Genomic DNA, 7500 nt, shown 5'->3' on the forward strand with positions numbered 1-7500 from the left:
GTGTGTGTGTGTGTGTGTGAGCGAGTGTGTGTGTGTGTGAGAGCGAGTGTGTGTGAGAGCGAGTGTGTGTGTGTGAGCGAGTGTGTGTGTGAGAGCAGTGTGTGTGAGAGCGAGCAGTGTGTGTGTGTGTGAGAGCGAGCAGTGTGTGTGTGTGTGTGTGAGAGCGAGCGAGTGTGTGTGTGAGAGCGAGCAGTGTGTGTGTGTGTGAGAGCGAGCGAGTGTGTGTGTGTGAGAGCGAGTGAGTGTGTGTGTGTGTGAGAGAGAGAGAGAGAGAGTGTGAGGGAGAGATAGTGTGTGTTTGTGTGAGACAAATCATAATAAATTGTTTCTTAAACTTATTAAAATACCTTACTTTACTGTAACTATCTGTTTTGCTTCTTTATCATATTTATAGTGTGTGATTTATAAAATACCTTATCCTACATCACATATTTTGATTTTGGACGTCTGGTCACTTTATATCTCATATCAGAATGTTATATTACTGTTAAGTATATTAAATGAATATTAATTCCTGCTATGAATATTAAAATATGCCGAACCATGTGTCCTGTATCATAGCTACATATATGACCTTTGCAGAAAAAACCCGCGTAAAAAATCAGTTCGGTTTTAAGTGAGGTATGATTAATTAAATGCGCTGACAGCTCATTGCACCAGCCAAACACATTACAGTGAATGGAGCGGGTGACCGGTTTAAGATGGCGGCCCCACCGCTCGTCAGCGCCAATAGGCAGCAGCGGTCGATAGGGCGTCTATCTAATATGATGTCTATGGTTCGATTGTTTGCCTGCGCAACATATAACCTTGTATGAAAATATTGCAGTCGAACAGTTTGGCGGGAGTTTGTAGATCCATCATGGCGGAAAGAAGGTCGATTGCCCAGTTGCTCCGGGGTCATCAAAAATCTCTGTTTACATGGTAGACTCTTGTCGTAATTGTATTAAAATCTGGTATTGATGGAAGTTAGGTATACACCGGGAAATGATTTTGCTTAGGTTTATTTGACAACTGTAACTCAGATTTGTTTAAAATGATCGAATGCTGTTGATATGTATGGTGCGCCCCAATTCGCCTATTTATACTATGCCCTAAACGGTATGTATCTTTTTTGTGTAGAAAATGTACATATTTTTGGTTTGTAGGAGAAGATTAGGATCGGTTTAGAACACACTACACCTAAACCTACCCCTTACAGGAAACTTTCTCACCTCAATTTAGGTCCCCAGAATGACCCGAGTCCCCATGAGTCTGTGTGTATTCAGGTCTGAACCCATGTGCTACAGATATATATACACTTCAGACAGGAGTATACACCTCTCCAGGCCAGCAGACATGAGTGTGTTTAGGGCAGAGATCATTTATTACTCTGAGCTAAATACTTGTATGTATAAATACATAGTATATTAAAGATTTGAAAGCCATTTGAATAATAGCGTTTTCATCGATTACAAATTGCCTATATTTAGGTAGGTCACAACTACCTGTAAGTCACTTTTTGATGCCATTGGTATAAGACAATCAGTATTGACAGCATACAGATAAGTTGTCTGCTGGGCCTGTGGTGTTCTGAGCAGCCCTTACCTGCATGTGTTGAGTCAGACATTAGAAGATAGTTTACAGAGGAAGGAGGTTTTGAATGGCCCCATTTTGTTGACCATCAATAAAAAATAATCACAAATTGTCTTACTGTATAAAAACTTGTTTATGAAGTTAACATTAGATATATATCAAGCATATCTGCATTTATAATTCAATTAAGTTTTACTTATACAGCACTAAATCATAACAAATGTTATTTCATAGCACTGTTAATATCCAACTAAAAACACAACATTGCAGCTGTTAATTAACATATACAGGTGCTGGTCATATAATTAGAATATCATCAAAAAGTTAATTTATTTCACTAATTCCATTCAAAAAGTGAAACTTGTATATTATATTCATTCATTACACACAGACTGATATATTTCAAATGTTTATTTCTTTTAATTTTGATGATTGGAGCTTACAGCTCATGAAAGTCAAAAATCAGTATCTCAAAATATTAGAATATTACTTAAGACCAATACAAAGAAAGGATTTTTGGAAATCTTGGCCAACTGAAAAGTATGAAAATGAAAAGTATGAGCATGTACAGCACTCAATACTTAGTTGGGGCTCCTTTTGCCTGAATTACTGCAGCAATGCGGCGTGGCATGTAGTCTGTGGCACTGCTCAGGTGTTATGAGAGCCCAGGTTGCTCTGATAGTGGCCTTCAGGTCATCTGCATTGTTGGGTCTGGTGTCTCTCATCTTCCTCTTGACAATACCCCATAGATTCTCTATGAGGTTCAGGTCAGGCGAGTTTGCTGGCCAATCAAGCACAGTAACACTATGGTCATTGAACCAGCTTTTGGTACCTTTGGCAGTGTGGGCAGGTGCCAAGTCCTGCTGGAAAATGAAATCAGCATCTCCATAAAGCTTGTCAACAGAAGGAAGCATGAAGTGCTCTAAAATTTCCTGGTAGATGGCTGCGTTGACTGTGGACTTCAGAAAACACAGTGGACCAACACCAGCAGATGACATGGCAGCCCAAATCATCACAGACTGTGGAAACTTCACACTGGACTTCAAGCAACATGGATTCTGTGCCTCTCCACTCTTCCTTCAGACTCTGGGACCTTGATTTCCAAATGAAATGTAAAATTTACTTTCATCTGAAACGAGGACTTTGGACCACTGAGCAACAGTCCAGTTCTTTTTCTCCACAGCCCAGTTAAGATGCTTCTGACGTTGTCTCTGGTTCAGAAGTGGCTTGGTAGCCCTTTTCCTGAAGACGTCTGAGCGTGGTGACTCTTGATGCACTGACTCCAGCTTCAGTTCACTCCTTGTGAAGCTCTCACAAGTGTTTGAATCGGCTTTGCTTGACTGTATTCTCAAGCTTGTGGTCATCCCTGTTGCTTGTGCACCTTTTCCTACCCAAATTCTTCCTTCCAGTCAACTTTGCATTTAATATGCTTTGATACAGCACTCTGTAAACAGCCACACCTTTCAGTAATGACCTTCTGTGACTTACCCTCTTTGTGGAGGGTGTCAATGTTCATCTTCTGGATCATTGCCAAGTCAGCAGTCTTCTCCATTATTGTGGTTTCAAAGAACAAGACATACCCGGAATTTGTACTGTAGGGATGTCATTTATTGAAACTCAAATGTAAATATTCTAATATTTTGAGATACTGATTTTGACTTTGATGAGCTGTAAGCTCTAATCATCAAAATTAAAAGAAATAAACATTTGAAATATATCAGTCTGTGTGTAATGAATGAATATAATATACAAGTTTCACTTTTTGAATGGAATTAGTGAAATAAATCAACTTTTTGATGATATTCTAATTATATGACCAGCACCTGTATATATTTATATAAACATAGATGCACAAAACATTCTACCGAAAGAAAAATATACCATCTGACCCATTTAAAAACATTTAACAATCTTTCAGTCTGGGTATCACACTAATGTGTTGTTGAATTGTGTTAAATGGTGAATGCTGTGCTAGAGACACGCCAGCAGCCTGATGTTGTTGATCCTCTGGAGGGATCTGGAGAGAGGAGCAGGTGTAGTGGAAGACAGACAGTGCTGCGTTCTCGTGGAGCCGGTGGTGACCTGCAGTATTCCTCTCAGACGGGAGCAGCGAACACAAGTTTAGATCACATTCACTGCTGACCATGCTTCTCCACTCTGCCTCCATCACATCTGCATCTCCGTCAGGAGTGAAGCTGCAGTCCAGTAGAGGTGTTAATAACAGCTGGCCTCCATCACATCTGCATCTCCGTCAGGAGTGAAGCTGCAGTCCAGTAGAGGTGTTAATAACAGCTGGCCTCCACTGCTTCAGATCTTCACACTCCCATCTTCCAAAGCCTTATAAACACACCACATGACAAAAAATGACCAATTAGCTGTGCAAACAATGTTACTAAGCTGTCACTAGACTTGATGGCTATAATATTAGCAAACTGAGGTTAACTTACCAGCTATGTCTTCTCATATGATAATGTTTTTACACGGTTTTTAAAAATATAACGAAAATTGCTAATGCTTACAAGCTAGCTGTGGTCCTTTACAACAACTTATATACATCTCGTTGTGTCTCATTATTTAAATAATTATGTTCACTGATATGGTAGTTAGCAAATGTTAAAAATCAAGTCTTACGGTGCACAGTTGACATTTTCGTGGAACAGCATCTCTGACGGATCCGTGAGCATCATGTCCTCCGCCGGCGGCCGAACCACAGGCGGACCGGGACCCGATGAAGCTGCTGTGTGCACCGAAGAAACCGCACCGAGCCTCACTAGGCTCTTGCTTGGCATCCCATGTTGAACTGCATCATGAATATTTACTTTACAGAAATGGTTCAGTGTCATCAGAAAAAGTCCGTTAGCATCACAACCGTGAGCTAAATATAGAGGCTAACTATTAGAGGTAAGCTAGCTATAGATTTGAGCTCTTATTTATGAAAGTTTGCAATTTTAATCACTTATGTGTTGATGAGTGATTTTTATAGCTTTGTAAATGTTTTGCTGGCAATTTGTTAATGGATGAATTGAAATAAGCTAATTAATTTAACCTAAAAGTATGCACTGCAGGGTAGACAGAGTACATTTGAGACATGTGTACAGTTGAAACACCTTAAATAACTTGCGTACACAAGAAACCCGAGCCGTGATTTTTGTTCCACACGTGTATTAGTGCTCTCTTTGATCGTGGGAAATTTGAAATGTGTGTATCTTTCCACACGGCAGGCAAAAGTTTTTTTTCCAAGGTGAGATTTTCATTTCACCATGTCCCTTCCACAATGAATAACTTCTTATTCTTTTATGATTGTTAAACTTAACATATATCATTGCAAACGTTACTCTGTGCTCTAAAAATAGACATATTTTATGACATTGTACCATGCAAGGTCTTTTCACAATCTAGAGAAACGTGCGAGCGTGTCAGTGGGGTTCGGTTGAGACATAGTGTATCAACTGTACCCGGATTGGTCTCCCATTGTTTCACATGCTGTTGAGTTGTACAGTGTTATAATAGGATAAAAGTCACATTGACACATATGCTATGCAAATTCTGTTAAAAAATTATATTTGTGATATTTCAACTGTATTATTAATGGACATATTTTCTAACATGAATGTTAAAAGGATTACATAGCATTTTAAGAAATATACAAGGTGGTAAAGTGGGTACAGTTGAGACACCCTTTATAGGTTGCTATGTACTGTATACAGTAACCGTCCAATCATAGAAAATAAAATGCATACAGAGGTGGTGTTTGTTTGTGTACTGGTATTACCTACATTATGGGGACCAAATGTCCCCACAAGTATAGTAATACCAGTAAATTCAATTTATGGGAATATTTTTTAGGTCCCCATGATGAAACAAGCTTATAAATCATACGGAATGATTGAAAATGTAAATGCATAAAGATTCGAGTGATGCGTAGGTTTAGGGGTAGGGTTAAATAATATACAGGTATGTATATTGTTATTTTTACTGTTATGTTTACATTTGTACTGTTTGCCATTGTCACGAATCTGGTCTACGAACTTCCGTTAACCCTCCACCAGAGGTCACTCGCTCACCACATGGACTCTTACACTGCACAGATCGTTACATTTACACTGAACTTCAGTTCTCACAATCCATTGCACTCATTACATTAAGCTGCAGCCAATCACACGCTTACACCCGAGTCTGATCACACAGCTGATTCCCATTTCACCCCTTACATAAACCATGGACTTCCTCTTGCCCTCTGCCGAGTATTGTATGCGCTTATCGCTCCCCTAGCCTTAGTTACTCTACAGAGCCCTTGATAGTTTTCCTAGTCTTGCCTTGCCTTGCCTTGCCTGTTTTGGATTGTGTTTTCCCCTGCCTGGACTTTTGCTTCATTTTCAGATTACCTCTCTCGTCAAGCCCCTTTGGATACTGTCCGCTGTCGACCGACCCAGGCCCGTTTTGGATGACTCTTTGCCTTGCCTATGATATTGCCTGTGACCACGTCTCTTCTCAATAAAAGCTTGCAAATGGATCCGCACGCCTCTCGTCTCGTTGGTCTCATTACAGACATATATTTTTGTAGTGTTAAATATTTGTTCCTATGGACGGTTTCTATGGGCTGTTCCACATTATTATTATTATTATTATTATTATTATTATTATCATCAGTAGCGGTAGGTAGGCCTATTATCATTACTAGGCTATTGTTATAATTGGCAGTAGCACCAGACTTCTAATGTGAGCTTGCAGACATTATTATTATTATTATTATTATGAGTAGTAGTAGGCCTATCATCATTACTAGGCTATTGCTATATAATTATATGAGGTTACATGCTTTATTGTTGTTGTTGTTGTTATTATTATTATCATCATCAGTATAGGCCTATTACCATTACTAGGCTATTGCTATAATTGGGAATTGGCACCAGACCTCTGATATTAATTTATGCTTTATTATTGTTATTATTACTAGGCCTAATAGTAGGCATCGTCTGCATTTTTTACAGAAGCTTGCAGGTAGGTGATGTTAATGTGAGACCTGAGCCTGCTTTGCCTTGCAAAGATCCTCAATTCTTGGCTCAATGTTTGATAAACATAGCCTCAAATCATCCTCGATTTGTGCACGATTGCGGTATTTCGTTTTGAGTGCAGTCATTTTTGAGAATCCTGCCTCACACAAATATGTCGACGCGAAAGGAAGGAGAATCTTCAAGGCGACATCACAGAGTTCAGGATATTCCTGCATCAATGCTGCCCAGAATGACGAAAGAGGGCAGGAGCTAAAGAGTTACTTCAGTCTACTGTCACTACTGTCAGCTTATTGAGCTGTTCCTGCATATCAATTGATAGCTCGTTTGCTGTGCGCACAAACAGATCTCGAACCCACGCAAAAGAGCGATAATCCTCTTTAAAGTACGTCGCAAATTGTTTTCTCATTGCTGACAGGTGCTCAGGCGCTGATTGAAATAGGGAGGAGAAATCGTGTGATGTGCCTGCATCAATGATAAAGTCTGCAAGGCTGGGGAACATGTCGCAGTTCCCTCGACTGATGCGGCCATGCCAGAGGTCTAGCTTTTGTGTGAAGGCGTGCACTTTGTATGCAAGGAGCAAAATATGAGTTTCGCTATAAAACTAAATACGACCTCACGTTTTATACGTTTGCAGCCTCTGAAACTTCCGTCCGTCATAAAAATGAATTCGGATGGTTCGATTTTCTGCATTTTTCGCATCCGTAGCAAATATTTTGAGGGGTGTTTTTGACAATCGAGAGCCACCAAATGACGAATATGAAAAAACTAATACGACAGTTTCGGACTCAGTCAGGGTGCAAGGACCTTAAACTTTTGAGGCTTGCGCAGCTTCTCGAGGAGAAATCAAACAAATGAGTGCCGTTTTCTAAAGTCTATGAGCGCAGCACACACAAATAAACTAAATTGACATACT

Source organism: Onychostoma macrolepis, chromosome 05, assembly GCF_012432095.1.
Source record: "Onychostoma macrolepis isolate SWU-2019 chromosome 05, ASM1243209v1, whole genome shotgun sequence".
Classification (NCBI taxonomy): domain Eukaryota; kingdom Metazoa; phylum Chordata; class Actinopteri; order Cypriniformes; family Cyprinidae; genus Onychostoma; species Onychostoma macrolepis.